Raw genomic sequence first — 27,267 nt, forward strand, 5'->3', positions numbered from 1 at the left:
CTCATGGGGCTTAAGCGTTCTTAGATTTTGTAACAACATGCATGTAAAGAAATGTATCAGTCAGTTAAAACAGCCTTTTAAAAATGATGCCTTTAATTACTAATTGAAAAAACAGCATACCCAAATCACAAAAAAAAATTAATTATGTCATACCCTGCTGTCTGCTGAAGATGCATTCCTGAAAAGTACAATGGTTAGCAGTTTGTAATTTTTCCCAGTAAAATGAACATAAGGGGGACATGTGTGTATTTCTTAGTTTTCTATACTATGTAAATACACAGGGGCAGTACCTGTGACATGGAGGATGGATCACCATGAGCATCAACTGGAGAAGATGCTGAAGTTCAGCAGCTGGCTTTTCGGAACAGGCTGGTATTCCAAAAGAACTCATCTGCTTCATCTACAAAACCGAACATTTGTAGAACATTTAGTTCTTGCTAATCAATTAAAGTCAATCAACTCAATAAAAGGTCAAGGACAGAAAAAGACAGTAATGATGACAGTCATTGAAGCGTGGTATTAAATGACTGATGAGGGAATGCCAAAAACTATAGATAGCAAAGGGGTATATTTGTATTTCATTATACTGTGTCAATAATTTAAGTAGTTTTTATCTAGATAGCTGTTGAAAACAAGAAAAGCTCTAATTGCTTACCCTTCTGTAAAATTATAATAAAAAATAATGTATTTCCGTTGGTTCTTAGAGAAAAACTGTGATATTAATGAAAAATCTGTTTGCTGCTGAACAAAACTGGATTAATTCAAATGAGATACAGTAAACTTCATCTGGTGATTCTAATTCTCAGAAAACTGAGATTTTAACAGTGATCAGAACAAATTCCTCACTATCTTGCAGACTCACACACTCAATTTTAAAAAATAAAAATGAAAAATGAAAAAATACTTTATTTCAACAGCAAGTTTAGGATCAATTTTCAATTCAGTTTCATTTTCTGATGCTGTAATAACAACAATTTCATTGTCTCATTAGTCTGTAATGAAGTGCAACATCCTTAACATTAAAAAGGCACAATTTTCTATCTCTGAACTGGTATGTCATTCAACACAGTCAGCTCATCAGGTTAATTTTGCTGGCTGCTGTGCATCAGCAAACCACTTGCCGCACTCCAGATGAAAATTCCCCAGGAAAGCTTGTATCTCAGAATAGTATTTGAAGAAATAAGTCAGAACAGCCCACATGAAGCTCATTTTTGTATGGCAAACAGTTGGTTACTTCCCTTTTACTACATTATGCTTTGGAGAAGTTCAGGAACAAATCACACCACATTATCACTCCAAAGAGGTTCATCATTATTACATGTAGGCAAGAAACAGTAGCAGATTACGCAGACCTGTCACATGTAGATGTTTCCATTGGGTTTGTTTCTATACAGGCATGGTAACAGAATACAAAACCCAGCATGGAGCACACTTCACCACAAAACACGTACAACCAGTCACAGAGAGAAATGGAGCTGTTCACTGGCCAGTCAAGTACAAGAGAGAACACCGGGACTAGCAAAAAGACACTTGCTCATTTTGATTAGACAGTAATGGTCTGAAAAAGGAGGAAAGTAAGTTTTCATTTCAGGAGAAGATTAAATCTTGAATTCCAGGACTATTTTCAAGAAGAAATCGAGTATAAGGGTTAACATGCTGCACTCGGATTCAGGGCATCCCTTGGCTAAGGCCCCACACGTTAACGTGAGGAAAATGAGCTGTCGGGCAAGCGCCAAGGCAGAAACCCCTGACAACTATTGGATGAAACAGAAAGAGACCCTTTCCAGTTTAATCTTAGGCTTTCGTTTATCTGGGTGAAATACATAGGTCTAATTCCTCATTCTCCTCCCACACAGTCACACACACATTGAGGTACTACCTGTTGTCAGCACTGGGGCTCATCTGACTCCGTGGAGAGCCAATTCAGTTTACTACACATGCAGAAATACAATACGTTCTTGAGAAGACAGCTTATTCTAAAACTTGTAAATTGGTATCATGCTAAATATGCAACAACTGACTCAAACGATGTTTCACGCATCCTACAAATAATCTTTCAATGTCATAAGAATGTGTACTTGAAATAATAAAGCAAGCACCTAAGAGCTGACTTAGCCAGATGAGATCCAAGAGCCACTAGGATCCAGAAAGAAATGAGACAGGGTACGCGAACGTCGTATCGACTGAGAGCTAGTATGTTTAATCCGGGTTTAATATCACTTCCGTTACTTCTGTTTCATCCGTCTGGAAGTTTAACCTTGTCTTGGAATGCTTCAAACACCGTAACTGAAGTGCTGAAGGGAAGACACTTCCAGCTAGTTCCCCAGACCACACAAAGGTAAGGCCAACAGCACAGATGACAGAGCTTAAACTTCCTTGCCTTTGCTGTCAACAATTCTGCTACAGACGTCTTTGCCTTCATTTTGGACTTTTTTTCCCAGTTACCCCTGTTCTGCCCAATAAAAAGCCTTTGCTCAATATGACTAAACTTTACTTCCAGTTATCTGGATCCCCTTTTTTAAAAAACAACCCAAACATTCTGCTTTTAAAAAATAGTTCTGACAACATTTAGAGCTATGGACTGTTTCTTTGGCTGAACTCTACTTGTTCTTTTCCTCTAAATTCCTTGACGCTGTAGCCCCAAGCTTTTGTTTCCTGATGCAGTGCTGGAAGTAAGAATTCTAACCCAGAGTTATCCTCTTTTTCTTACCTCTGTTTTTACCTCCTTTGAGGAAAGAGAAATGTCTTTTTTTATATGTTAATGTATCAGAGTGGGAGGGGTTTACTTACACCTATCAGTGTATCTCATTACAGTATCTTATCTGCAAGTAGTTACGATTAAACTATTTCCTCTTATGCATAAACATTTTGACATAAATTAAGTGGGAAAGATAAATTAATAACCTATTATTGTTCATAATAATTTTAATGCCATAACATTTTAGAGAGTGATAAATTAGAAACATGCTACAGAATCTGTCCGCGTTATACAGTATTAAATTTTGCATTCTATTAGAAATGTAAAAGTAAATGAGAATTATTCAATATACCCTATTCCCAGATCTATCCAAATCACATTATGGGTTCTCCTTCCTTATCTTCTAACATTAATAATTATTTACTATGCTGGTAAAGCTAGGAGTCACCCATGGAATTATAACATTAAGGCTGCATTTTGTCCCAGAACATCACTCAACAGGGACCCTAGTGAAGAACTGTGAGTCAAAAATAGACTTTTCGCATCATGACACGGGAAATGTGACAGGACCACACATATCCACATGCTACTCCACCTATTTTTTTGCAAAATAGTGTACTGAGAACGCAGTCCTTGTCCCAAGCAACTGAATCCAGGACAAAGATTTACGTGGCTACGGTACTGTGCTAAAACGATCTTGTCACCTGCCTTTGCACAGCCACAGTGGTCTAGAAAAAAACAACAGCCTCGACTGAACTCACATAAGACACACTCAGGAGATCTAAAGGCTTACCGCTGGTGAATGGCTGCCTTGCTCCTGCTGCACACTCAATGGTAGCTCGGTTACCCCGGCTCTAGGTGGGTAGGCAGCCTTGGGCTACATTACTAAGTCGAATCAATCACAGAAAGGTCCAGCAAAACAATAAAGCTGGTACAAAGGAGCGGGTGGAACTGTGTAGCTGGAAGCAGAGCAAGGACACCCCCTTTCCAGAAGTTGCAGTTACTAGACTGGCTCAGCTGTTCCTTTAAAGTTCACCATAATGGATTGATCTGAATTTAAAAAACAGATTATTTTTTTTCTCCATACTTACTTTGAAAATACATTAATGAAGCAGTCACTGACATTAATAGAAATGCGTAAACAATAAATGCAATTCCTTCCCCTCTGGGATCTTCAGTTCTATGCCTATCAAGAAGACTTTTATCAATTAGGGTTTTTTTTTCTGTCCTTTGGAATATTTACTAGGAGCTCATTTTACATAGGCAAATCAGTCACCAGCTGGTAAGCAGTACTGCTCTCCTATTAAATTTAATGGATCATTTAGCAAAGCAGAGGTTTTTGGAATGTGTAACAAGAAAAAAAACCATGCTTAATTGCATGAGGTGCAGAACTACTCTGGGAGTGAGGAATATGAAACCAAGTAACACTCCACTCTGCACCAGTCTTCCAAATCTCAGAAATTCTTTCTAAAATCTGTCACAACAGTGCAGGCATACGCTTGTAGTCCTCTCTGACCACTTCTGCATAGGGAAAAGAGGAAGCAGATAATCCTAAGGAGTAGAATTGGCTCAGAAAAAGATTTAGCTAGTGCCACAGCTTGTGCAAATGAGAAGGAAGAATCATATGATCAGGAATGGGGACAGAGAGGAGAGTTTCGGTAGCGGTGAGCTATTGGATGAACTCATCATGTCTCTTGGAAGCATACAAGTTTCAGTGTCAAGCTTTACATCAGTTCATGGATTTATTTGACCCAGAACTAAAAACCTACTAGCTGCTAGACTTAAGAACAAAGTCCATTCGGATGGTTGCAAAACTTGTAAACTTTTTGCTGTCTTGAAGTTAGAAAGTCCAAACCAGCCCAATTAATTTCCTTAAACAAATTTACACACTGTGAACTGAATCTGTCGTGAAAGAAACTGCTATGTCTTACAACATAATCTGCATCCTTCTCAGAAGAACTGAATATGTTAGTGAATACGAGTATGTTTAGATTGCTTAAAAATCAGGTTGAACATGACATCTTTTGACAGCAGTAGAAGAATTAATGGGAGCATTACTTTGAAAGCACATGTTACTCTGGCTTCTCTGAAATTATAAGGACCAAACCTGTTGTGATGGGTTGCGGTGAAACAACTTTGATTAAATGAAAGATGCTAACACATAATCAAATACTGATTTAAGAATAATTCTCAAACTACTTACAGGTATTACATTGGCAAAAAAAGCTATACGTCCTAGATTGCCAATCATCTGAGCCACACATGCCTAGCAAACATTTCACAGTAGGTCCTTTACTGGAGCTTCTTCAAATAACCAGTTATGACAGGGAATGCCAAGTAGGGACAGGGAATGCTAAGGAACAGAAAATGCTAAGTAGTCCAACCCCCTGGCTACAGGAGAAGTACAATCAGCAGAATTTCACGAAACTGGTATCACGGATTCCCCTGGGAGTCAGCTGCATGTCCAGCTGAGCTCTATTGTGCAGTGATGCAGTGAGATCTCTGAAAAATCACTACCCTCTTCTGGAAACGAGTTACTTCCAGAGCTTCTAGATTCACTTGTTCCAAGCGCATGACAAGAACGTTGCAGTTCTCTGCTATGCAAACATCTTCTGTAAGTCCCTAAGGTTAGGAAGTTGGTCCACCTTTATAGCAAATTTATAGGTTTCATACATGAACACTTATCCCGAGATCTACTGGGGTCATTACAGGGGCTCCCTTATTTGGCTTCAGGGAACCAGCAATCTGGAGCAACAGCTTAAAAAAAAAAAACAAACAGAAAAGCAGAAGTGACAGTTACTAGGTGTGCCAAAGAAAGTTTAATGGTGAGTTCCTGAACAAAGAAAAGGTCAGCCTTCTAACTGTGAATGAAAAACATGGGAAAATATGGGAATTTTATCATAGAGATAAGCTGAAATTACACAAATAATAATGATCCAACCTACAGAGAGTTATTACAAACAAAATGCTATGTCATCCAGGTACCTGTAATGAGATTAAAGGTAAACCAACTCCCAACAGTTCCAGTATACAAAAGGGATGATATATTAGCTGCCACTATCTGAAGAAGAGACTGTAAGAAGCAGATTAGTAATGAATATTAATGTAATTGATTTACTAATTTTTCATGCTTCATCAGAAGTCAAACACATTTTACATTAATTACATTAGTTTACTAAAAGTTATCATCAGTGATGAGTACCAATTAGTTACAGCTATCAGATATTTATTGAATGGCTCTTTTGTTAAACTGAGTAGTAATTCATGCAAGAAACCAAATCATTCCTGGATTACCGTTGTGAAAATCTGGAACATACCACTGATCCTAATATTTCAGAGCAATTAACCCCTGCTTCTCCTTGAAGTAATCAAATTCATAAGTTGTGTTGAAATACATTATTCCACCTGGCTGGTTTTTGTTTTTTCTTCATGTCGGAAAATAAACTTGGAAACTCATGATCGAGAAAACTGTAAGAGTAAAATAATTCTCCCAGTAGTAGTAAGGACAACGATTCAAAGATAAGAAGCATTGATCTGCATAGGCTGACACACAATCATTTTGCCCACATACTAAGCCAATTTACATGACGCGACAGCTGCGTAGCATCAGTTAAGGCAGCGCTGACAGGCAAGGTGTATTAACACCCTTACTAATGATGTTAACACTGAGCTTACTATGGTGTCCAGTTGGCTTGGAGTGTGAGCATAAGACTGAGTAGACATTAGAAAAACATCATTCTCGCATGGAAGATGAGACAGTCACTAGTCACAAATGACTACATCTGTGTTTGCTGCTAAGTAGGTGCAAGCAGTCAGTTCCGCAGAGTAGAACTGGCATGAAGAAACAGAAAACAAGTTGCTCCACATAAAGCATTTTAGCTGAACTCCATGCAGAGAGTGTCCTTGGCAGACACCTATGACAAGCATTTATCGGTATTCCCATTTGGTTTCACACATGCTTCCCTGATTGCTGCATACTGCAGGATACCTGTAAAGCCTTATCACTGAGAATAAAGAAATGAAAGAATAGATGTGACACTACTTCTTAAATTTCACGGTTTTTCAAAAGAACAATTGTGGTCATCAAGCCCAGATTCCTAACATTGCAACAGATAATCCTTGCCACAAGGAGCACACAATCCAAGCATTTTTATGGTAACCGGTTCTAGGGTGGCACTTGTTTCTAATAAGCTATTTCATAATTTCAGTAATAAGTATTTCTCCTTCCCTTCCTATCTTAAAACAATATGGTACAAAATGTCTTATGACCTGCTTTAGTTTGTTATGAATAGCCTTAATCAGCCTACAGTTTCCATCAAATCACTTGAAAAAGGGAGTCAAAAGTGTGGTATGCTGCTGATTTGGATGACCAACTCCTTTGGGCTTTTATCTAGTAGAAATATTTAGAAAAAAAATGTGTTACAATACTCCAGTTCTCTCACCACTTTCTATTTACTCTTCACTCTTGATAATATATTCATTTTTTTACTCTTCACTCTTGATAATACATTCATTTCTTTAATCAATTCTGACTTCATATTAATCATATTCACTAAAGCATACAGACTTTTATTAGCAGTTATCAAAGCAAAGTATTATCTTTGGCGGGCAATTGAAATTGCCACTCGAGAGAACAGAACACTGAGGAAAGATAAGGGTTTTATAGCTGTATATAGATATACACATATATACATATAAATTATATGTATATATATACAAATACTACACCTGAAGTCAGAATTTAATGGAAATCAGTGGCATCTAATTCATTGTATGATTTCAGTCATGAAAGTCACTTTTTTAAGAGATTTTAGAGGAATTAGGCACCTGAAACTCAGAAATTAGAAAGAATTGTAGCACTTACCTTCCCTAGACTCTTTAGAAAATCCTGTCCCCAGATCAGCACAAGTGCTTACCCTAATATGACAGTGAAAACTTGAATTGTTTTACACCTTTCAGTGTTCAGCTCCAGACCCTAGGGCACACTCTGATTCACTGCTGGTAAATGCCACCTGCAAAATGTGCAGAAATGGCCTTGGCAAGATCACACTTTCAGGATAGTCTTATTTTAAGGAGCAAATTGATTTTTTAAAAGCTATATAGCGTCTGGTTAACTGGTGGAAGAAAACAGCTGAGTAACTAACATACACAATCACTGGAAACTAATCCCTATATACGAGGCTCTTCAGTGACCCAAACCTGATAGAGCAGTCTTAACATTACTCACTCCTGACCACTATTACTTGGGGCTCAACCAGAACTTCAAACCCACAGCAACTTCCAATTTTCTGTCATCTCCAAAATGAAGAGAAGAGAGAAAAAAAAAAAGAAAAAAACCCCACCTTTATTTTTGACTAATTCTTCACCACAATGGAGAATACACATCTGAAATGAGAATTAGTCCCCAACATTCCAGATTTTTTTTCTCTCTAGACACAACACAGTAGGCTATAAACTTGGCCTTGCAACCAAAAGATTTTAGAATTCTGAAACTTCATGAGGTTCACATGGGCCCACTGCTCAAGCCCGTCAGGTCCCTCAGGACGGCATCCCTTCCCTCCTGCGCATCAACGGCACTGCTCGGCTTGGTATCATCTGCAGACTTGGTGAGGGTGCACTCAATCCCACTGTATATAAAGATGGAGCCAGACTCTTCTCAGTGGTATCCAGCGGATGGACAAAAGACAACGGGCACAAGCTGAAATACAAGAAATAGCATTTAAACGTAAGAAAAAAAATATTTTTATGGTGAGGGTGGTCAAACACTGGAACAGGTTGCACGGAGAGGTTGCAGAGTCTCCATCCTTGGAGATACCCAGAAAAGGGCTAGACAATGTATTAAGCAACCAGCTCCAGCTGACGCTGCTTTGAGCCAGAGGCACTGGACAGATGATCTCAAGAGATCCCTTCCATGACTTCAAAAAACACCCTCACACAGAGCAAGAACTGGGCTCCTAGTCCGGTATAGAGAATCTCAGACCTCAGGAACAGGGGCAAGAATGAATTCCATTCGCTTACACAACCCTTAAAGCTCCTACACTTTGTATGATAATCTTATGATCATGTAGTGTCAGATATTTTTAGGTGTCCTTAATCCTCCTGTCTTTATTTTTCCAACCCATACTCATAACTGTTTCCTGGAATGTGAACTGATTGATCAAAAAAATATTTTAATGACCTTGAAACTGAGGTAACATATTTGTAGCTATTTTAACGCCAATATCTTCAAGCCACAGATTTTTTTTTTAAACATTTTATGGACTTTTTTTAACCTTACCTAATATCTTCCAGTTCTCCCTTTTTCATCTGGCCAATAAATCCTGGTTTAGCATCTTCTTCATTTTTTCCCCTAAATTAGACTCTTAAAGAAAAATGTAGTCATTTATCCTGAACACAGTGTATCTTCTAGCTTTACTATCGTTCTATTCAGGAATTGCTTTCCTATAGGCCTTCCACAGAAGTTCTTGGGTGCACATTTTTCAAAGGCAAAACCAGCAGGTAAGGAATCAATCATCAAGAAAAATTATCGTCCATTAGGTCCCAATTTCCAGTGATGCCTTTGGAAATTCCTTTGCATACACTTGCATGAGAACTGCAGATGAACGTCAAGAGCTATAAATACCTCAAAAGTAACACCTGTACTGACACTACATTGCATATTGGTGAACCTTAAACGGTTTACTTCTTACCAGCATAGCCAAAAGGTCACTCTGAATACGCATCTGGCAAGCAGTTAACTTAGCTACTGCTACACACATATTTGAAAAACAAGGTCCTAGAAGTCAGAATAGTACCACTGAAATCCATGGAGATAAGCTGGCAAAAAATGGTGTCAACCTCATTATAAGAAAATTAACATACCCTTTCAACAATTTTTTTCATGTTCAGATGAATCCAAACGAGATCCCAGAGAACTCAGCATTGCCACTGAATTCTGTGCTGACACCTAATGGATAGAATGGATATTTAGATAAATCTGCTCTGCTTGGGAAGTCAACACAGCCTCTGTAAAGGTACATCTGGCTTTACAAATCTCCTGCAGGTCTCTGAAGGGGTGAAAAACACATAGGGAGGGATTCTAACAAAGCCCCTTCCCAACAACTTTTAAGGGAGCTAAGCAATCATGAGGTAAGAGGGAAAGTCCTTGCATGGAAGAATAACAAGTTAAATATTAGGAAACAGCATATAAGACTGAACCATCAGTGCTCCCAGTGGAGGAAGTTAATCAGTAAAGTCCTGCGGAATTCTGTGATGGGATCTATCCTTTTCCATCTATATTCATGGAAGAGGAGGTGGTGAGCAATAAGGTGAGAAGGTCTGCTTGATACTGCAAAGCAATCAGAGTTTTTACATAAGAGGGTAAACTGTGAAGAACTACAGAAGGACCTTAGGATACCGAGTGACTGGGCAATAAAATGGCAGACAAAATTCAGTGCAGGCAAGTGTAAATTCATGCATGTGGAAAAAAATAATCCTATCACTGCTAGTTTATTATCACTACTCAGAACTGAGGTCCTGAGGACATGATATGTATTTTCTCAGAACTATGATCTCAATATGCAGTCAAAAAAGCAAGTCAAATGGTAGGAATTCTCAGGAAAATGAACAGAGAACAAACCCAAGACCATTATTACACCACTTTACAAGCTTATGGTTCACCCATACTTTGAAATTTATGTGCAGTTCTGCCTCTCTCATCTCAAAAAATAATACAATTTAAATGCAGAAGTTTCCAAGAAAAGCAACTAGGATGATAAAAGTTATAGAACACCTCCTGTTCAAGGAATGACTAGGTAGGACTCTTCAGTCTGTAAAAGAAATAATTTAGAGTGGATATCCTACTCAAGAAGATTATTCTTCAGAAGAATAAGAACTAACTGTTAACTTTCTCTTCCAATACATAAATCTTGGGTTCCATGAAACTAAACAAGTAGTATCCAGGTTCAAAGCCAACAGAAGAGGTGATTTTTTGCACAAAAAATAGTAATTTTGTGTTTCTGTGAATACTTCAGAGAAGTGTTGTCATATGGAGGCAGCCATTTATGACCACTGCTTTTCTTCTGTCAGAAAGATGGGTAAGGGTACAGAGACAGTACATTCCATAGACACATACATAAAGCAAACGTAGAGGTTTCACACTCAGGAAATAAGTATTTAATCTCCGGCTCAAATACTGCTTCTTGCATTTCTTCTTCTACTCCTCAAAAGAAGAATGCAGAAAATCTACTGCAAGACCATCTTTGTGAGGAGGCAGCTGCAACCTATTTGGAGACAAGACACTTGGTTAGATGGACTCTTAGCCTCAAGCAGGACAGCCATGCTTAGTGTCAGAGGATAAAAGATACGGAAGACCTAGTACGGCATTAGTTTATTGGGCAGAGGAGCGTAACTAGGACGATTGTTGCCCCACATGAACTTGCAGCAGTGCCCATGAAAATGCATGTACCCAGCTGCAGGTAGGATCCCAAGACAGAGTAACAGACAGAGATTAATTTCTAACGGCTGTGCATCATTACTGATAGCTGAGCAAAACATTAAGTAGATAGAGAGGAAATCAGCACTTCAGAAACAGTAGTTGTCCTGAGCAGGGGGACAAGTGAGCGCAACTAACAATCAGTTGTCAAGTAGCTAAGGTAACCAACATTAGAATCAGATGTTCAGATGGTAAAAATTCGGGGGTACCAAGTACTGTGCTTAAGTCTCTACATTGACAATACAATGAATCTGCTCCTTTTCACCTTAAATTGTTTCAAGTAGGTAATATGTTGCCTGCAATTAAAATCTCTGGGAGAAACTGTCTATACTGCTCTGAAAATCTAGCATTTAGCACATTGTTCAGAACAGTGTATGGCTGCAAAATCACATTTCTATTACAAAAAAAAAAATCCCACTGCACTGAAAAGCACTACAATGTCTGTTTTAACATAATGACTTCTCTTTGGCTTGTATGCATTTGTTGGAGAAATCCTGCTAAAGGTAATATAAACAGTCCCTGACACTATTATCTTAAAACTACCTTTAAAGAGAAACTTTTGAAAATTGGCAGAACATCAAAATACTTTTTCCTGTGCTTCCTTCCCATAATAACAAAGCATTAATTCACTCCCTTTCTTAAAAAAATCTGCAATATTTGTACAACTATGGCTACTGCAAAAAACCACTGAACAGAACATGGATGAAACACATTAACCCTTCAGTGTATGAGCAGAATGCAATTTACACACAGATGTGGGGGATTCATTTTTCTGAATCACTCTAGCCAGGAAAAAAAAAGAACTCTGTATAAAACCACCTTCTCTTCTTGTGAATCTTGGTTCTTCTATCAGCAACTTTCAACATCTACTTAAAATCAAATTTTGACTGTGTTTTGTTGCAGGGACTTGTTAGCAGTTTTATACGGAGTGGGGATTTCTTTGTTTTTAATGGGAATGTAAAGGATTTGGATGTCAAAAAGATTTGGAGAAAGTAACATTTCATTTTCCCCTGGTTAATTGTCCAGTCAATGCACTCTGGAAGCTAATTAGATTATTTTAATCTTGTGAGAATAACTTTTATTTTATCAAACTTGTATTTCAAATTTCTGTAATGGTAGACAGAGTTTACTTTTCTAGCTATGGCTAAACAATATTAATTTTTAAAAGATTAATGATCTGAAGATTTCTTAGTCTTCATATCCATTACTATGATGAATGATAAAAACATTAAACATGAAAAAGAATTATCTGATTAACCTTTCCACTCCTTAAAAATAGTTCAGATGAGCTACATTACATTATCAAGCATTGCTGACAATCGGGAGAAGACCTGTAGAGGAAAATATTTGGTGCTGACTCCCACATCCAATATGCTTGGCATATTAATTTATAGCCATTACTTTATAGAACCTTCTCCTCCCCTTCCTGACAAAAATCATATGGTTAGAATAAAATGGGAACAAAACAGACCTACATTTAAGGTGAATGGACAATATACCTAGTTAAATACATTCTCTCCATTCCACCCACTTTTAATGAATACTTACAGAATTTGATTTGAGATTAGCATTAGACCAAAAGCTGCAAAAAACTTTGACAGACCTCCACCGAAAGCCCCCAACCCGGCTTATTTAGGATAGGTAGGTAGTTGTCTAAAACTGTAGGCCAATCTCTGAAAGCTTTTCTTGGCCAACTAAAGATCACTTCATCAGTGGTTATTTATTAGTATGTAGTATATGAATGATGGGCTTGTTAGAATGTATTTCTTGGCAAACTCCTCAGTGTACCTACTTAAACAGCATACCTTCCTGCAGACATTTGAATCCCAAAACATTCTGTCCTCTGCTAAACATGTGTCACTTAACTATGACTGAAAACAACTAGAAGTTTTATATAGTGTAGAATCATAGAATCACAGATTCACAGAACCATAGAATGACTTGGGTTGAATTGAACCTTCAAAGATCATCTAGTCCAACCCCCCTGACATGGGCAGGGACATCTTTCACTAGACCAGGTTGCTCAAAGCTCCATCCAAGCTTTGACCTTGAAAACTTCCAATGATGGGGCACCCAGAACTTCTCTGGGCAACCTGTTCCAGCATCTCACCACCCTCATCGTAAAAAATTTCTTCCCTATGTCCAATCTAAATCTACCCTCTTTCAGTTTAAAACCATTGCCCCTTGTCCTGTCGCTACAGACCTCGGTAAAAAGTCTCTGTCTTTCTTACAAGCCCCCTTTAAGTACTGAAAGGCTGCAATAAGGTCTCCCCAGACCCTTCTCTTCTCCAACTCTCCGACTTCTCCAACCCAAACTCTCTCAGCCTGTCCTCGTAGGAGAGGTGTTCCATCCCTCTGATGGTTTTTGTGGTCCCCCTCTGGACCCGCTCCAACAGGTCCACGTCCCTCCTGCACTGAGGACCCCAGATCTGGACGCAGGACCGCAGGTGGGGTCTCACCCGATCGGAGCGGAGGGGCAGAATCCCCTCCCTCGACCTGCTGCCCACGCTGCTTCTGATGCGGCCCAGGATACAGACAGCTACGGTGCTTATGCAGAGTTTATGAAATTTGCTACAATATTCAAAAAACGAAGGATGACATTTCATCACATTTTAAAAAACGAAGGATGACAGTTCATCACATTAATCATCTCTTCTAAACTGCTAAATAACGCAGGGCCAAGGAGAGAGCTAAAGTCTACCACACTTCCTCGTACAGTTTTCAAGGGTACCAACTTGCCCCCTCCTACATAAGGCCAGAGCACAGTTCAAGGGATAGATAGCATACACCAGGGACCACTCCCAACAGCCACTCTAGAGAAGACTCTGCTCAGTTTTGCTCCCTTCTCCACTATATAGCCATCAACAGGCCTTCATGACACAACCTAAGCATAAAACACATCCTCTTTCTCCCAATTTGTGAAAGCACCACTCTGAAATAATACAAAGACTGTGTTCCAGCCTATCGTGTACTTTGAACAAAAAACAGACAAAAAAATTACTACGTTGTCTTAGAGGTACCAGGGCATGACAGGTACTGTGGATATGAACATTTTACGCTGCTAGGAGTAGAAAGTAGAGCCTCTGGCTGTACTTACTTAGCAACACAGATACAACCAAAGAAACAACCTGGGTCCTCCAGCCGAGCTCTCCATGGTCACAGGTCTCCGTGAAAGCACTGCCCAGTCCAGAAGAGTCCACAGAACATCTACTCCATACACAAGAAAACACAGAATACTACCCAGTACTCTATAACAAATGTAAGACCTATAGATAAATACCAAAGCAAGAACTATAATGTTCCACAGGAACGGAGCAGGAAGATTGAGACAATGTATTTCCAGTTTACTTAAGATATACATTACATTACAGCCCTGAATAACCCTAGGAAATTGGTACATTCCATGTTACAGACAAGCTAAAAACAACTGCCAGTCCTTGCCAATTTACCCGTTGCACTCATTACGAGACTGACACACCTGCCTTGACAGGTAAAAAATAGGAGAAAGCTATGTAAACTGTTCCATGCTATTTTTTTCATTAATTCTGTTGTCTGGGAAGTGTTCTTGTCATCTTAGACTCTTCTTGGTGCTGTTCAATTTCTTAAGCATTGCATGCTTATGGCTTATTTGGACATTAGACCTTCTAAGGTCCAAATCTTACCATTACTGCAATAAGTTGAAATTTATTCTACGAGTTATCCTATTGAAGCCAGTTATTTCATAAGAAACAAGAAGAAATCATTCCTGGACCTACTAGCAAAAAAGACTGGTTGCTTTGAAGGTGATAATGGGGAAAAAGTCTGACCTCAGTTTTGGAAGTTATTTCAAAGGAGGTTCCATTTATCTGGCCCTGCTGCTTTTCAAATTTGACTTTTGAGCTTTTTTCTTGTACCCTAAAAAACATAAATGAGATCACTGGATGTTAATTTCAAACTAACCGATACGACTTTAATAGATTGATGAGTTATATTAGGTTAGCAGTAAAATATTACTCCACTTCCAAAAACTGGTCAAGAATTGAAAAATAGCTTACACAGATGATCAGCCATATATTATAATGGTGACAAAATCAGGCCCTAAACAGGTAACATAGAGAATAGCAGGTTAACAGTCTAACGTAGGTCAAATAAAAAGGTAAGATGCTCGAGCTACAAAACTCCTTATAATATAAGGAACAACTATGTTTACTATGAACAATGAAATGAAGAAAAAAACTTTTAAAAAATGTCTCCTAATAAGCAGAAAGAACAGTAGGAAACTGAGATAGGATGTGAGGAAACGTCATAAAGCTGTGTCAGGGGAAGTTCAGATCGGGTATTAGAAAAAAGTTCGTCATTGAGAGAGCGGTCAAACACTGGAACGGGCTCCCCAGGGAAGTGGTCATAGCCCCAAGCCTGTCAGAGGTCAAGGAGCGTTTGGACAACGCCCTTTGACATATGGTTTAACTTTTAGGTTTCTCTGTGTGGAGTCAGGAGTTGGACTCGATGATCCTCGTGGGTCCCTTCCAACTCAGCGTATTCTATGATTCTGTGTTTTTTGATTCAGAGTACAGGTATTTCAATTGACAAAGGTATAACCTAAATAAAGGTGCTATTTAATGGATAGGAATTAAGAGAAGAAAGCACAAAAGTTCAGATGTTAAACACAATGATGGATATGAATGTTGCAACTACTTTGCCTTTTAATTCTCTTTTCTTCCTTCTTGCTGACATCCCTTATTCCATAAGCAGCCAAAGACACGCTATATAACCTATACTTCAAGAATACCATAGTAATAACACATCTGCACACGAACATAATTATATACGTCCCGACCATCTGTCCCCCTTCATACCACCCGCGCAGATTTTACACTTATCAGTTCTTAAGCTAGTACCAATACAAAGTTGTGTTCATCTTACCTAGCCCCAATGGTATAGATTTGTAACAACCTTACTTTTGCAGACCTTAATGTGAGAAGATCAGATCCTGTTTAAGAGTTTCTTTTTTTTCCCTGTTTATTCTAAGAAATCCACCACTATTCAGAATCAGGCTTTTTGCCTGTTCTTTATCAAGAGGCTATGACTCTGAATCATGATTTAGTCATTAATCCAACTCCCATTAAACCAACGGAAAGACTCCCCATTGATACCGAAAGGAAATGCATCCCATTCATAGTCAATATAATGCAAGTATTTTGGGAAGACAAACAGAAATAAAACCAGCTAGACCATCAACGCTCAAGAGAGTTTGTCGTTATATCAGTTTTTGAAAAGGCAGGCAGTACAGGCAGGTAAAAAACAAGACATTTTCATGGCTAAAGATGATGGTCACGCATTCCTTTTATTTAGTAGAGCAACATGGTTACAATTTAGAGGACTTTAAGGACCACTTTGTTAAACCTGAGTATAAGCTTGCTGTTTTGAACTGACACTTGGTAAAAACCGATGGGCTGCATTCACAGCCCGTAAACACACTACAGCTTAAAATCTTCCTACGCCGGTTAAAAGAATTAAGGAAGTCCAGCAAGTTAAAATGTACTTTATTTTCTATGCACTTTTTTTTGGAATGCAATTACTTTTTCATCACCAGTGAATAAGACATTTCAGGTTAACAGTTTACAACGGGTGGCAAACGCGTTCGCCTAACAACGCCGCGCCTACAGTGACGAGAGGAAATGGCTTCAAGTTGCGGCAAGGGAGGTTTAGGTTGGATATTAGGAGAAATTTCTTTACTGAGAGGGTTGTCAGACATTGGAACAGGCAGCCCGGGGAAGCGGTTGAGTCACCGTCCCCGGAGATGCCCAAAAAGCGCGCAGGCGGGGTACTCCAGAACATGGTTTCGTGGGCACGGGCGATGGTCGGAGTCGATGATCTCGAAGGTCTTTTCCAACCGAAATGATTCTACGCGTCTGATGAGAGGAAGCCGACCGCGAAAACCCCGCGCTGGCTGGCAGACGGCAACAGTCCGTAGGCACCGACGGCGTTTTCGCGGACCCGCGGCAGGCTCTGGCCTGACAGGGACCCTCACAGCTCCCCCCCCGCCCCGGGCAGGGACCCCTCCGGCAGCGCAGGCCCTCACCGCTCACGCTCCGCGCCCAGAGGCCCAAGCAGGCGGCCGAGGCCTTCCTCCGGGTCTCTCCCCTTCCGCTGCCGCTCCCACAACGCAACGGCCCCAGCCCCTTCGCCCGCCCCGACGGCCGGGGCCCGCCCGGGTAGGGCTGCCGCCGCCGCCGCCGCCGCCTACCTGAGGCGTCGCTGCGGGGTGACGGCACGCTTCGCCCCGGCCCACGGCGCCACCTCCGCCGGCCTGGCGGCGGCGCCTCCTCCCGGCCCGCACCCCACCTCAGGGCGGGGAACGAGGGGCTCCCCCCGCCTCAAGCCCGGAGCGGAGCGGAGGAGGAGGAGGAAGATGGCGACGGCGAAGGCAGCGGCAGCCGCAGCCCCGCCGCCGGGCGGCCCTGAGGGGGCGGCGAGCCCCGCCCACCAGCCGCCTTGCCTCGCCCCTCCGCCCTGGTCACGCCCCCACCCACCCCCTCGGCAGGTTCCGATTGGCTGCAGGAAAGCGGGAGGCTGGACGGCGGCTCGGCACCCGCCCAGTGGGCGGGGCGGGGGAGGGAAGGGGGAGGGGGGTAAAGGGAGGAGGGGGAAGAGGAAGAGGGGGAGGAAGAAGGAGAGGAAGAAGGGGGGAGGGAGAGAGAAAGGGAGGGGAGAGAGGGGGGAAGAAGAGGGGGAGGAAGAAGGAGAGGAAGAGAGGGAGGAAGAAGGAGAGGAAGAGGGGGAGGAGGAAGGAGAGGGGGAGGAGGAAGGAGAGGAAGAGGAAGAAGGGGGGAAGGGGGTAGGGGAGGGAGGGAGAGAGAAAGAGAGGGGGGGAAGAGGGGGAGGAAGAAGGAGAGGAGGAGGAAGGAGAGGAGGAGGAAGGAGAGGAAGAGGACAAAGGAGAGGAAGAGGACGAAGGAGAGGAAGAGGGGGAGGAAGAAGGAGGGGGGGAGGAAGAAGGAGGGGGGGAGGAAGAAGGAGAGGAAGGGGGGGAGGAAGAAGGAGAGGAAGAGGGGGAGGAAGAAGGAGAGGAAGAGGGGGAGGAGGAAGGAGAGGGGGAGGAGGAAGGAGAGGAAGAGGAAGAAGGGGGAAGGGGGTAGGGGAGGGAGGGAGAGAGAAAGAGAGGGGGGAAGAAGAGGAGAAGGAAGGAGAGGAAGAGGGGGAGGAAGAAGGAGAGGAGGAGGAAGGAGAGGAAGAGGACGAAGGAGAGGAAGAGGACGAAGGAGAGGAAGAGGACGAAGGAGAGGAAGAGGGGGAGGAAGAAGGAGGGGGGAGGAAGAAGGAGGGGGGAGGAAGAAGGAGAGGAAGAGGGGGAGGAAGAAGGAGGGGGAGGACAGGAGAGGAGGACAAAGGAGAGGAAGAGGGGGAGGAAGAAGGAGGGGGGAGAAGGAAGGAGGGGGGAGGAAGAAGGGGGGGGAGGAAGAAGGAGAGGGGGAGAAAGAAGGAGAGGAAGAGGGGGAGGAAGAAGGCGAGGAAGAGGAGGAAGAGAGCCTCGCTGCCCGCCAGAGGGGTCGGAGGAGAGGGAACGGCCCTTGCCGGGCGGGTGGGGGGTACCCGGGGGTTCTCCCAGCCGGCCGGCGGTGGGGAGGAGGGCGCGGAGGCAGGCGGTGCTGGGGCCTGGGATTCCAGCTGGGGAATGCTGCTCTCCAGCAGAAGACAATGCAGATGCCCTTGGGTCGGTCCGGAGTCACCAGGAAAAAAACCAACCGCACCACAAAACATGCTGTCCGACAGATTTTTACTGCTCTGATTTTAACGGCTCTGTACGCCGGAGCAGCTGTAGTTTGCGGATCTTGGAGTCTCTTGTCATCTTGCACTTTACGTAGTAGTTTGTTTGTGTGCTCGAGGGATGTAAATCTCTACAAAATCAGAACGTGTAACTCATTTACATAGAGGCACCGCAAGAGAGAGAAACTCATTTACATAGAGGCACCGCAAGAGAGACGGCCTCTTAAACACATGATTTCTTAATAGGCTTAAGATTACTTAGCAGACAGTTGTATGGGGGTGTCTCATCTTCGTTTCCATCCTTCCTCACTGCTCTTCATTCTCTTCTCCTCGCTCCCGGAGCTTCCCACTTCTCACTTCCCAGTTCCTTCCTACTTTGCACCATCTTCGGCATTCATCAGCTCATGCGGTATACCGACTCAACTTGCTAACCCAGCAAAAACCTATTGCCGAATTCTGGTTTTGTTGCCCATTATTCCATGGAAGTTGATTAAATCGCCGCCAGAGTAAACGCAGAATAAAGCAACAGGAGGACATAGCTGGAAGGAAGGTGGATGTGGGAGGAGCAGCACTTAAAAGTTTCTTAACCTTAGGCTGTGGAAAAAAAACCCTCAGCTTGTCTTACCTTTCTCCCTTAAGTAAGCCAGAAGGCCTGGAATTCCTGCGTAGGAATTTCCATTGTTTCCCATCCCTTTTTCATCTGTTCTCAGGTAATAATGAAGCACCAGCAGCTGTTACCCTTTCTGTTTTGGCTGAGCTGACATTCGTAACCCTTTTCCTCTATTAGTACGTTGTCGATGCTGAGAGATTAAAAGAAAAAAAGACAAAGGAATGTCTGTCCTCTTGCCTGGTGCTTTTCGATAAAGATGTTAACCAATACTACCTTAACCCAGCTATTCATAACTATGTAATGGTAAACTCAAGCTAAAATTCTGTTTATTAGCTTTTGGGCATCTAAACAGCAATCATCTAGAGAGGTCCAGAAGAATTGTTAAGTAGACCTGGACAGGTTTCTGAGTTTCTTAAGTTTTTCATTCCTATGTGATTGAGAGGAGAGGGTTTTTCCCCTTCTTGGATAAAAATCTGTGGCTGATATTTGACAGAGTATTGTCTGACAAACGTAGTTTTCTCATTCATGGCAATTTGTTTTTCCTAAAGCTGTTTGAAATCACTGACGTTCTTAATTTGGATCTGAAGGGAAGCAGAAATTTGGCTCGTGTTCAGTACTAGTCCTGATAAGAGCTAGCTTAATTTAGATGTGCCATTGACATAGTTCAGTGTTTAGATATGTTCTATTTAATTGTTTCTTGAACTTTGAGTAACGTGAAATGCAAAGTGCTTTTTATAATTCAATGCCTGAAAACCTACGGTTTTTTAAAAGGGATGTAATGCTCAAACACCCCAAGGTACTTGGGAATAGCATTGCTAGATATGGAAACTAAGCCCATTAAGGCTTATAAGTCTTCGCAAAAGAAGATGTACATGTTGAGCTAAAACATGGGGGGGTTGTAGGGAGCGGTGGATACACAGAGAGAGAGTAGGAGTTCCCAATTTAGAAATACATACTTAATTTCTTGTGTCCTGGATAGATCTTACCCTGGATGCCTCCTGCACTGTATTAAGTACCTTTTCTTTATAGTTCTTCCTACAGAACTAATGTCATAGAGTTCAGCAGAGATAGGCCCAATGCTACCAGAGAACACACAACCTGTTTTCTCTTTCGTAGATTACATTTAAAAAAAAAAAAAAAAAGTTGATTATTACAGGCTCATAAGACAAATCTAAAAGGTGGTTTGTGGTCAAAACCCTCATATATTTGGAAACTGAGTTTTTATTGTTCCATAGCTTCTTTCCTAAGGAAGATGACACACATCTCTGTAGTTGAGGTGTGTTTTCCTGGTACACAAGATGATAGTGATTTAATTTGCATAATATGCGCCTGCCATAAATACTTGTTTTCAAGGAAAAGCTGGAAGCATAGAGGTTATTTTGTCCTGGAGAGTGGATATGCAGGGTTTTGAGCAGGTGCTGGCTTGATATCAAGTGACGTTTGAAAGATGTAATACTTCTTTCTAGTATCCTTTTGCAATGGTTACCAAATAGTCACTATTACTAGTTCTACCATAAAACAAACAAACAAAAACCCCCTCAAGTAGCAACAAGAAATCCATCTGTTTCCTATTTTTATTTAGTACTAAAAATGTTGTCCTAGTTCTTGACATACTGCAGAATAGCTTCATCCTGTATTTCGTATTAACCACATCAAGTATTAAAATGTGTAGAAGATATTACCTGCCTGTCTTATAAATCTGCTGAGGTTATGTGTGTTCTCACCCATGCCCCCACCCATGCCTGCCCTTGTGCTCTGCTGTAGGTGATTTTCAATCCTTGTACCTTTCTGGAAAACATCAGGAGAAAATTACTCATTTATGAAAGTCTCTGAAAAATTTTAGTCGCCTGAAATCCCTAGATCTCTCTCACAATGCGTGGGTTAGTTTGGAGGTAAGGACTTTGTATGTTTGGTTGGTTGTTTTTTCAACAACTAGCTTAAGGATGGTGTAACCAGTATATGCTTAGTCTTGAAAGAATACAGAAGACAAGGTTAGGAAAGTGTCAGCTGTCTGGAGCAACACTGCAATAGTTACAGGTGTGCTTTGGAAAAAAAAAGGGGAAGTATGAGGGAGGCATTTCTTTTCCAATAAAATTGAAAATCAGCATTTGTGAATTGAGGGAGTCTCTGTGCCTAATTGCAGTTCCAAAATATCATTGAAGTTGTAACCTTGGTGCTGATTCCTGAGCCATGTGTCCTAAGAGATGGGCAAGAAATGGTAGGTTTCATGCTGAGGCGGTACCTTTACTTCTGCACTTGATCAGCAGCAGCTAAAGCTTATTTTCCTGTAGCTATTCAAAGTACGCTTTAGAAAGCATGTAGGGATTTAGTCTGTGTCACAATGTCTGTGTTTTGGGGAGACTACACTGGCTTCTGTAAAACATCAGACTCTATTAAGTCTATCAGTTTGGACTGTATTTTGGAAATACAAAATTAGTTCAGAATAAAGTTGTTTTGAAATAGGGATCAAGGTAAAACTTGGGGGATACAAAACAATTCTATATTCTGCACTTAAGCTTTTATATTACTGCCCTATGAGGATATGACTTGATTAAATTCACAGGTACGCACACACCTTATTTGCAGATTAACCGTAGACACGATCCTTTTTGTTTGCATTTATTCCTTTCAAATGTCTGGATAATAGGCTTATCTTGTGCTCACAGTAACATAAGGGAAGAAAACTAGATTCTGTTTCCTCTGGGAAGCTGTGCTATTTTTTCTTTTCTGTGGGGCTACAAAACGAATTGCTATCTTATTGATTTGTGAACTTTGATCTGCCATCCATCTTGTAGTTTATTGCTTTGTCATTGATATCAAAGGCCACAGAAAGTGAAGATAGCTACTTCTATTAGTAGTTACTAGTGGAACTAGTGCTATTAACTGACTAAACACAATAGCAAGATGTATATTTTTAAGTGAATGTTAACTGTGAGGCCTTCCTATGTTTTCTGTGACTTTTTCTTAGAGTTATTTTTGTGCTATTTTTTGCAGATAAAGGCTATTTGTTCAACTTTTCCCTCCTACCCAATTTCAAGACTTTCATAGCAGACAGTTTGCATGTATACCTTTATATGAATAAAATCACATTGTTTCAGGTGTAAGACTAAGTTAAAGAATAGCCATACTCAGATGAAGCATTCAGAAGCTCTCCAATTTCCATATGAAGTCCCAATGCTACTGACATTAGTCATCACTTTTGGCCACTGATTCTATTGCCAGAAATTCTCATTGTACAATGCCAGCCTAAATTTCCTACATGCCTAACTGTTGCCAATGTTCTGTATTTGTCAACCCCGCTTTATATTCCTAGGTAATCTAAAAGTATCATTAACATAAAGTCAGCAAGTTTGTTCCTATTGCCTCTTTATAGCTCTAATGTGTGTTATCAATGGGAGACGAATTTCAGCAGCTGATGTAATATAATGGATTTTTTGGAAATGACAGTCAAGAAGCAACATTTTCCTGACATCTGAGTAAAAACAAAAAAAAATAAAAAGCCCCTTTCCTCTGTAGAATGCTTTGATTTACAAAATTTGTCAAGATTGTGTGTACAGTTGCTATGTTATTATGGATTTCATGTCCTACGATGCACTTTTTTTTTTCCATTAACATTTCTTACCTACCTCAGTATTGACACATCACATTAGATTGATAAACTGTCTTTTAATTCAATAATCTTAAAGATTTAGTGGTGTCGCTCTAGCTTCCTGTCGTGGTTTAACCCCAGCCGGCCGCTCAGGCCCACCCAGCCGCTCGCTCACTCCCCCCCAGTGGGATGGGGGACAGGATCAGAAAAGAGAGAAAACTCATGAGTTGAGATAAAGATAGTTTAACAGGGAAAGCAAAAGCCACGCATGCAAGCAAAGCAAAGCAAGGAATTAATTCCCCACTTCCCATGGGCAGGCAGGTGTTCAGCCATCTCCAGGACAGCAGGGCTCCATCACGCCTAACGGGGACTTGGGAAGACAAATGCCATCGCACCAAACATCCCCCCTTTCCTTCTTTCCCCGTGTTTAAATGCTGAGCATGATGTCCTATGGTCTGGAACATCCCTTGGGTCAGTCGGGGTCAGCTGTCCCGGCTGTGTCCCCTCCAACTCCTTGTGCCCCCCCAGCCTCCTCGCTGGTGGGGTGGGGGAGAAGCAGAAAAGCCCTTGGCTCTGGGTAAGCACTGCTCAGCAGTAACCAAAACCTCCCTGTGTTATCAACACTGCTTCCAGCACAAATCCAAAATGTAGCCCTGTATCGGCTACTGTGAAGAAAATTAACTCTATAGCAGCCAAACCCAGCACACTTCCTGACTTAGACACTTGTGAAAATCCTAACATAATCCATTCCTTTTTGGAAACTTTAGATGATCGTCCAGTGAGTGATAGTGAATGAAATGCATCTTTGTTGCATTTTACTACAGATCATGCATTTAAATTAAGTCTTTGTCAGCAACAGAATTGAAATAGATGAAATTAAAAGGTACAAGTGCATTAACTGGAACAGTGACATTGAAAGGCTGTCACAGAAGCGAGAGCTTCATTCAAAAGTGAATAGTAGAGTTGGGTGAGTTCAGAAAAATTCACAGTGAATTCTGGAAACACTTAGAAAATCTACAAGACTTCACTCACCAATTGAATTTTTGTCAAGTATTTTGCGAAAGATAATTACACGTAATTATAGTGCTGCCGCCTCTCAGTGTGGTGAACTGGTTTACCTACAGCTTCATGCTTCAGTGGCTCAAATGTTTCGGGTACATCACGTTTCTCATTTCAAAATAGCTGTCTTGTACTACGCTCAGCAGCGTAGAGATGACCTCAGATATATCGAATAAGACCTGTCAGTTTCTTGTGCATTAATTTACTTTTGGTGGCACCTTTTCTGGTGGCATCTCGTCTCCAGGTAGTCTCTTGATATCTATTTATCATTCGTGAATGCATTAAACCATTAATTTTCAACACCAGTATCCTGTGTTCGTGCTAGCTTGTTTCTAGACCTGGAATGGGTTTGTAAGCATTTGGGAATTGAATACCACTGGTGAGCATAGGGGAGAAAGGATCTCTGATGGATTCAGAATGCGTTTGCTGTTTTGAAATAACCTGGTTTGAGTGTAGTTCAGCTGCACTTAAATTTCCATTGAGTTGGTTCTTTGTATTTATGTAATTGTATATTGTGTCTTTAAGCACGCCTCTGGCAATAAAAACAATTTTATATTATGTTTTGAATGTCAGCTTTGGTACTATGGGTTTGTTATATCAATATACAGGACTAGATTATAGCAATTACAATTATAGTAATTTTAGTATTTTGTCTTTACGTATTTCTGTGAAATTTATTTTTATAACTTTGTCTTTTTTTATATGTATGCTCACATAAACACAGGCATAATGCAATTGTTAACTTGCCCAGTGTTTTTCAGTGCTTCATTGTCTCCTTCTTGCCCAGCACATGGTTGCAGCTTTCAGAGCTGTTCTCGGGTGGACTATCCTGCCATTAATCGGTCTAAATTAGTAGATTTATTTTAGCCATCCGATATTAATTGTGGAGATGGTTAACTCATCAGGTTTTTAGTCTTACATTTTTAAAGATCTCTCAGTGAATTACTTGTAAATAAAATAAAGGCTTTGTGTTTCCTTTCTACCAGTCCTGTGACTGTCTGAAATACTTTCATCAGCCTCCATTCTTCAAAGCTACAGGGAGTGTATAAAAGTTTACCGATGTAAGCCTTCCAACGAGAAGTTGCGTTGTCTAGTTTCTGTTCAGCTGAAATTACTTTTCAGCACATGTTCTATGTAGAACTCGCTCATGTGGAGAATCCATAGAGACTGTAATACGTCTGTTCTTCTTGCTCATCTTCAGATCTTGTTTTTCTGGACAGGCAATCCAGAAAATTTTGGAACAAGAAAAAACTATTTAAGACCGCTGTCATTTAGTGCACCTTTACTTAAATTCCTCAGCACGTTCAAACTTAGGTGGCTAAAGTGGACCCAGAGACTTGTGTTTAGGGCTTTCACCTTCAGTTATAACTGCTTTTTCACTTGCTCATGTAGTTCTACAGCTGTCTTCAAAGAGGTGAGTTAATGGAGCAAGTTATTCTGAATAAATGTATTCTGGGTAAACTTACATTACTTTCCTATTCCCATCCCAAAGCGACTAGATAATTTCTAGATAACGAGGAACGTGGTATTTACAAATGTATAGCAAAGAACAAACTGCACTTGGCTTGCTGCTGGAAAGGAACCCTACCAAGCTTGAGGAGTTGGCTGACATCGTTAAGTTCAGCAAAGACAAATACAAAGTCCTGTACCTTGGGTAGAATAACCCCCTGCAACAGGTACAGGATCTGACTGGTCAGGTAACAGCTCGGCAGAAAATTTGGGTTCTTGCTGGGTAATGAGCTGAACATGAGTGCAATACAGGCTGGGCTTCATTAGCAAGAGCAGAGTGAGAGAAGCAATTACTCCCCTCTGCTCAACACTTACGAGGCAGCATCTGGAACACTGTGTTCCACTTTGGGATTCACCAGTAAAAGAGAGGACATGAAACTGGAGCGGGTCCAGAGGAGGGCCTCCAGGATGGTATGGGGCTGGAACATAGAACGTAAAAGGAACAGGCTGAGAGATGTGGGTTTGATGACCCTGGAGAAGAGTTGGGGGAAGGGGAGCAGGAGAGGAATCTAATTGCTGTCTTCCACTACTTAATGGGGAAGCCAGACTGTCCTGCTTTCGGCTGAGATGATAGAGTCAGTTTTCTTCTTAGTAGCTGGTACAGTGTTATGTTTTGGGTTCAGTATGAGAATAACGTTGATAACACACTGATGTTTTAGTTGTTGCTAAGTAGCGCTTAAGCTAAGTTAAGGATTTTTCAGTTTCCCATGCTCTGCCAGCAAGCAGGTGCACAAGAAGCTGGGAGGGATCATGGCCAGGACAGCGGACCCGTCTTTTCTTGGGTTTTATTTCTTTCTCTTTTTTTTTTGTTATATTCCTTTTCGTTACAATTATTATTACTATTATTCTATTTTATTATTATTGTTATCATTATATTTTATTTTACTTTAGTTATTAAGCTGTTCTTATCTCAGCCCACAAGTTTTACTTCTTTTTTTCGATTCTTCTCCCCATCCCACTGGGAGGGGGGAAGCGAGCGAGCAGCTGCGTGGTGCCTGGTTGCTGGCTGGGGTTAAACCACGACACAGACTTTTCACAAATATACACAGTAAAAGGATAAAAAAGGCAGCTAGCATTTCCATGGCAACAAAGACAATTCCAGCTGGATGTAAGGGAAGGATTTCTTCCACTGGTCAAGCACCCAGGGAGGACTTTCAAAATATGACTGAACAGACACTGCGCGTCTTTGTCCGGCGTTGAAGTGAGAGTTCATTCAAGCAGAAGGTTGGACAATGGAGGACACGCTGAGGTCTTTTACAGCCTGAGTTATTTTATGATTCAGTTAAGATACAAGCTAGTTACATACAATTTAGTATTTTAAATTTGATTTTTCCTCTCAAAATGGTGTTGGAAAATTTTCTAATATGTTCTTGCCTTTCATTTAAACCCCATTCTGAAGTTTTAATGTGAATTACTGGAGTCACATGCAGAACTGCGGTGAAAAAATGACACAGACACTAAGTAGGACAGAACAATTATTGACCTCCTCATTTTATAAGTTGGAACACAGAGGAGGTGAATAGACCAAGAACACTCAGAGAAATTTCTGACAGACCTGTAATTAAAACCAAATTGTTCCTGCC

General features: G+C 41.1%; 1 long non-coding RNA gene across 3 annotated transcripts in view; it reads right to left on the minus strand.

The window, feature by feature from the left end:
* The window catches only part of LOC128146236 (uncharacterized), a 33,329-nt gene extending 15,808 nt beyond the window's left edge, over positions 1–17,521 (minus strand). For all 3 annotated transcript variants that reach the window (XR_008236722.1, XR_008236714.1, XR_008236725.1), the window contains exons 1-6: positions 17,398–17,521; positions 14,978–15,065; positions 14,269–14,378; positions 10,812–10,959; positions 9,560–9,644; positions 291–8,396 (exon numbers count right to left, since the gene is read on the minus strand). This is a non-coding gene — a long non-coding RNA (uncharacterized LOC128146236). The remainder of the gene's footprint in view (positions 1–290; positions 8,397–9,559; positions 9,645–10,811; positions 10,960–14,268; positions 14,379–14,977; positions 15,066–17,397) is intronic.
* Between the last annotated feature and the right edge of the window lie 9,746 nt (positions 17,522–27,267).

The sequence above is a fragment of the Harpia harpyja genome, chromosome 1 (genome assembly GCF_026419915.1).
Source record: "Harpia harpyja isolate bHarHar1 chromosome 1, bHarHar1 primary haplotype, whole genome shotgun sequence".
NCBI lineage: Eukaryota > Metazoa > Chordata > Aves > Accipitriformes > Accipitridae > Harpia > Harpia harpyja.